Here is a 6,230-nt window from a genome sequence, read left to right on the forward strand (position 1 = left end):
GCTCAGAAATGATTAAAATAAATGTATTTATGTATTTGCTTTTTTTTTTTTTTGAGGTAGAGCAGTGATACCCAAAGACCTTGTTGACTGGTTAAGTGACTTTCTCAGAGTCATACATTTAGGCAATAGAGGCTGAAGGAATCAAATCTTGCACCTCTGGACCACGGGAAACAGCTCATTAACAGTTCTTTATTCCTCAAAGTCAGCTGCCAGACTAAATGATACATTGAAGGTGTATATCATCTCAAATAACAAAAGCCTGGAAAAATGGAAGAAACTTTAAACACATATTCAGATGAGCTGATAAAACTGTAAAGATCAGAGACTGAAATTAAGAAAAGGCTGGCTAAATATGAAACTGCTCAAGAAGAGCTGTTTCAAAAATGGTTGAGTTAAGGGATACAGCATACAGAGAAACTGGAAATGCTCTGCTGTAACACAGAAACTGGAAGGAACAGACTGTATTAATTTTATAAAAGCACAAATAAGCAACTGGACTGCTATTCCACAGCAGATTTAAACCTCTGAAAAAAAACTGAAAGGGCACAACATGTGTATGCTCCAAACCTGGCCATGAGAAAGCACACAGGACCTGTATTAGTAAAGATACAATTGTACCAGCAGAAAGAGTTGATCCTGATAAGACCAGGGCAAAGAGCAAAGTATTAAAAATGGGAGACAGTAGAGTGTTTGTGGGAAATGTTTATTCACTGCACATTAGGCCGAAAAGAAGCAGATCTATTCTGGCTATTAGAGAATGGCAAGAGGCAGGTTTAATATTCAAGATACTGTATCCAGCTGTGTTCAAAATATTTTACCTGGAGGATCAAAGTAAATTTTTGATGTAGAATTGACTAAGAAGGAAATACAAAAACTTTTCAACAAAAAGTGAACCATCAAACAAAAGGGGATCTGTTTCTCATTCTTTTGATAATAAAGCACATAGAGAAACTTTGCCAGTGTAACATGTTCCAGTGTTTCAAAAGAAAATGCTTGACAGACAAACTTATTACAACACCAGAAAATACATCTTGAGAGCTCTGAACATTGTTTGCTAAGAAAAATGTAAAATTAAAAGGTACATGAGGAATGCAGTTTTCATTAAGGCTAAAAATGTTTTCTGAATGCAAACAAGCTGTTTTTCACAGCTGGGAGGGGAATGAAGAACAGATATCAATTTTAGTATAAGTAGGAGCACAGGATGTAACATGCACTTTAGTATGGGTAACATTAATTTTAGGTTAGGTAATGCTTGTGGATGCAGCTGTCAATTTGGGAAAATTGTTCCTACAAGGAGGCTTAAACTTCATTACATGGAGATGTAGACGTTTTGTGTGTTTGTTTTAATCTAAAAGGTTAGTTTTGGGAGTTTCACTAAAACAAAAAGTTTTGCAAAATGTGACATGGGTTCAAATGGAGATGACAAGAAACTGTATAAAGAACAGTGAGTTTCCTCCAAACATTAGTGGATGGATGTAACAGAAAAGCTAGAAACAGATATTTAAAAAAGCTGACATATATAACAGCTGGATACAAAAATGCATTTTCGTAATGACTACGCTATCCATATTATTTTGGAACACAAATAGCCCTCACATGTATAGACAAAAAGGTAAGAGCACTGAATTATGTTAAGAAATACAGAATGCCAATAGCAATGTTGCAGGAGACACATTTGGAAAGAAGTGAGCATGTGAATGTCATAAAGAAATTATTTCAGGATGGATATTCAGCAGAATGTCAGAATCAAAGGAAAAGAAGTGTACTTATACTAATTGCTACAGGAGTTCCAATAGAATAGAAGAGGACAAATGTTAAAAAAAGATAGCAATGGTAGATTTGTGATAGTAAGCGGCTACTGGCAAAGGAAGAGGATTACACTTGTGTGTATTTATATTCCACTTAAAACTGCTATTATGGAGGTTAAGAAGATTTGAGGAGAAATAATTAGCTTTCACTAGGCAATATTACTTATAGTTGGAGAATGGAACTTGATTTGCAACAGTGAGTATATATATCTAGGGGACCTAGAAGGGAAAATATAAAGAAGGTAGATTTCTGAAGAAATTTCTGAAAATGTTTATTATGGGAGACACAAATTCAGTGGTAGGAATGCATGGAGAATTTACATATTATTCCCTAAAGTACAATAACTGGGCTGGACAAAAATTATATTTCACAGGAACATGTGCATTTAATTGAAAGCTTTGACCTATATCCAATAAGTATTTTAAATAATATGCCAATAACAACTAAAATCAATATGCAGGGTAATGAAGTAGAAATGAGACGCTGGCACTTCCCCACCTACCTGTTAAAAAGAGAGGAATTTAAGGAATGGTTAGTGGAAATTATTCAGGAGTTATTAAGAAAGATAGAAATTTATTCAGAACTAATAATAGAATGGGAAAAATGAAAGTAAGGTTTTAAAATAGGGTAGAAATAAAAGAAAAAAGAAATATGATAACAAAATTAAGTATTGCAAAATAAGAGGAATCTCACAGAACAAGAAGAAGTGTAACTGCAGAGTGCTAAAGAGAAAATAAGGGAGTATCTGTCTAATATGTATGAGTTTATAAATATTGCTATTAAACAACTGTTTTTAATAACTTCAGAGCACAAAAATGTTTAGCACAATGACTTAGGCAGCAGAAAGTAGAAACGGTTGTTGCCAAGTGTGATGCCCACCACTGCTACCAATACGTAATAGCCACCAATATGTGCTGTCCCCACACTGGGCCAGTAATCAAGGAGCCTAAATCCTCTGCACTGACACTGAAGAGGGATGTGCACTTGGAATACAAATGGATGCACTCAGTATTTCCAGATGCAGACATCTCTGCAACAAGTTCAATTTCCCTTAAGAGCACACAGGGAACACACTCAGCCCAGGGTCTGGATGTCTCTTTATCTGTCTCCCTCCAGGTCCTCAATAAGACTCCCCACTGGTACAGCTGTAGGGTTAGTTCCTCATCTGAGTGTCCAAACCAATCCTCGAGCACCATCTCTGTAAACCCAGTGCTTCATGTCCCTGCCCCAAGTTGCTGACACACACACCCTGAGAGATTTGATTTTCACACACACACACACACACACACACACACACACACACACACACACACACACACACACACGCACACACACACACACACCCACACACACACACACACACCTGGTAAAGGCTGCCACAAATCACATGGTCTACCAACTTTGCTCAGACTATAAGGAGGATTCACTGCCACCAGTCAGTGCTATAAGGCTCTTAACAAAGGGTGTCCAGTTATACTGTGCAATAGTAATACTAATACAAATGGTAGTAATTCACCAAGAAGGCTAGGCCTTTTGGAGTGGCCCACACAGTGGAACAAATAAATATAAGTAATCTCAAAGGTTAAGCACTTTCTAGAAGGATCAGCCACAATAGAAGTTTTAAATATATTTATATTATGTATATTAACATTTGTTAACTGGGAAAGTCTGATTTGGAACAAACCAATTTTCAGCGGAGGCCTGGGGAGAAATGCTCCAGATGCATGCCTTTGTAACGTGGGAGGAAACTGGAGCACACCCACACGAATGCAAGGAGGACATGCAGACTCCCCACAGAAGGCACCCCAGCCCAGAATCGAACCGGAGAACCTCTCGCTGTGAGGAAACAACACTACCACTGCACCACTGTGCTGTCCAATAATAATCATTTAATAATAAATAATAAAATTACATGGAAACACTGAATATATATTCACAGTAAACCACAGAGTTCTGATCACACAAAATATTGAAAAGAACATTGATGGACAGACTCAGACAAATAAAGGAAAACAATATCTAAACTAAGCTTCACTACATTCCTGGCTGAATCTAAAAGAATTTTACTGTTCCCTAGTTAAGTTACTTACTACCACAAGGCAAGATGCTGTAGGTGAGAGTCTTACTAGTCAGGCTTCCCAAACAGAATACTCAATACTCTGAGATTTTTCTTTGTAGTATCTAAAATATGACTTCCAAGAGGGCTGACAGAATGACCTCATTTGGTCACATGACTCTAGGTTCTCACAGTATTTCCCTTTGAAGCTGAGGCAGGAAGTTAGCACAAGCAACCAAAATACACATCCAAATATTTATGGCAGTACCTGGGCCCCCCCCCCTTTTCACTGAGCTAATGGACAAAGGCTCCTCCCCAGACCCAATGACTCTGCTCCTATTCAGTACTGTGGGGTGCCTTTTAATGACTTAGCAGCTCATTTATATTTCCCTTATTTTTCTTAACATTAACCTCTGCTGTGCCAGTATCCTCTATTAAAACATATACATTTAATTCTGCAACAAAAATACATGTTTATTTATCTTCATTTTAGCAGGGTGCACTGTTGATACATTTCAACACAAGCAAAGCTCAAAAATACATTTTCAGCACAAGCATCTGTACAAAATCAGTTTGATATACAAATGACATACAGTTCTAATACATTTGTAACACAAGGATCTTGTATAAATCAGTTTGATATTCAAGGGTCATATCATTCTTCACAAAACTCCAGCTGTCTATGCTGGCACTTGCCATTATCATCACACCAAGCTTAAGGGCTGTATAATAAGAAAAATAACCAGAGATCCTGTAGAGGTATTAGAGGTATTTTTGAAACTTTATGACAATTTGTATAAAGCACATAAATGTGGAAATCAAGGAAGAGCACAAATGGAAATATTTACGAAAGACTTAAGTATGCCAATATTGGACGTGGATGAGGCTCAAAAATCAATAGTTAATATAGGAGGAGATGAGATAAGAAGTGTGACTATAATCAGTCTGGAAGAAAGTCTCCAGCAATAGATGATATTCTTGTGGAAGTGTGGAAGCTAGGAAGGAAGAAATTGATAAAGATCAAGATAGTTTTGTTTAAAATGTTTAAAAGGAGGGCTGCACCAACATCCTGGAAGAAAGCTGTTGTGGCTGTAAAACCTAAAGTCAGTAATGACCCATCAGACTCAGCTTCATATAGGTCCATTTCAATTTGTAACCATGATTACAACGTGTTTATGTCCATAATAGCTAAAAGAATTGCAAAGTTGTTGCCAAAACTGATAGATAAGGATAAATGTGGTATTCTGAAGGGGAGGCAAACATTTGATAACACTAATAGAACAATAATAATCCAGAGAGAAGCAAAATGTAAGAAAATACTGCTGTTTTGGTGGGTCTTAATGCAAAGAAACATTCAGCAGACCTGAGATTTTAGGACTAGGGCAATGGAAGCATTTGCATTCCCTGATACAATCATAAAGTTAATTAAGAGTATATATGAGCAATTGGAGGCAAAAAATAAAGTGGGAGGGTTCCTGTCTGATAAATTATGTCTGAACAGAGGAACCAGACAGGAGTGTCCTATTATTTAGAGCCATTTGCAAAGAAAATAAGAGACTCAGAAATTCAAGGATATAATTGATATTGTAATCAAAAAAAGATGGCTTCATTTATATGCAATATTATTTTATACCTGATAAAACCAAAAAAGGGCATCTCAGTGTCATGGAATATTTTGAGAGTTTCACATCTTTTTGGGATATAAAATTAATGAAGATAACACAAAGGCTATAGTTGCAAACTATGTACCCACAGGTCTACTTTAAAATGTTGATTTACCATTTTGTCGACATTCAAAACAGTGAGACAAAAATGTCAGAAGTTTACAGTCCCAAACTCCTAGAACATCATATTTCCTCTCTGGGAAAGTAACCACTTGGCCACCAATGATAACATTACAAATGGAAGCAAATTACACTTACTGAAGTGGGGGCTTCACACCAAACACCCCTCCATACACCCCCTACTTAAATATACCAACTCCAAGATTGCACTACAGCAGAAAAAGGGCAAAGTTCACCATGCTGGTCAAGGGATTACTTTCCTGGAGAGGATATATGATGTTCTGAGAGTTCATGATTGTAAACTTCTGAGGTTTGCATCTCGCTGTTTTGAACGTCAATTAAATGGTAAGTCGATGTTATGAAGTAGACCTATACCCACACATGAATTGATTCAGCAATACCCATATTTATGGGAACATGATAAAAATATGCATTTAGGAGTATGGATTAAAAAGGATTCTGTTCTGACAGCTAAGGATATGTGGGAAGACATTAAACAAAAGAAAGATAATACAAGAACTGAGAACCTGGAAGCTCTTGTTTTGGATGTGGATAGTGAAATACAAGCAGTGAAAATGTTT

The sequence above is a fragment of the Protopterus annectens genome, chromosome 1.part2 (genome assembly GCF_019279795.1).
Source record: "Protopterus annectens isolate FY-2018-M chromosome 1.part2, PAN1.0, whole genome shotgun sequence".
Classification (NCBI taxonomy): Eukaryota; Metazoa; Chordata; order Ceratodontiformes; family Protopteridae; genus Protopterus; species Protopterus annectens.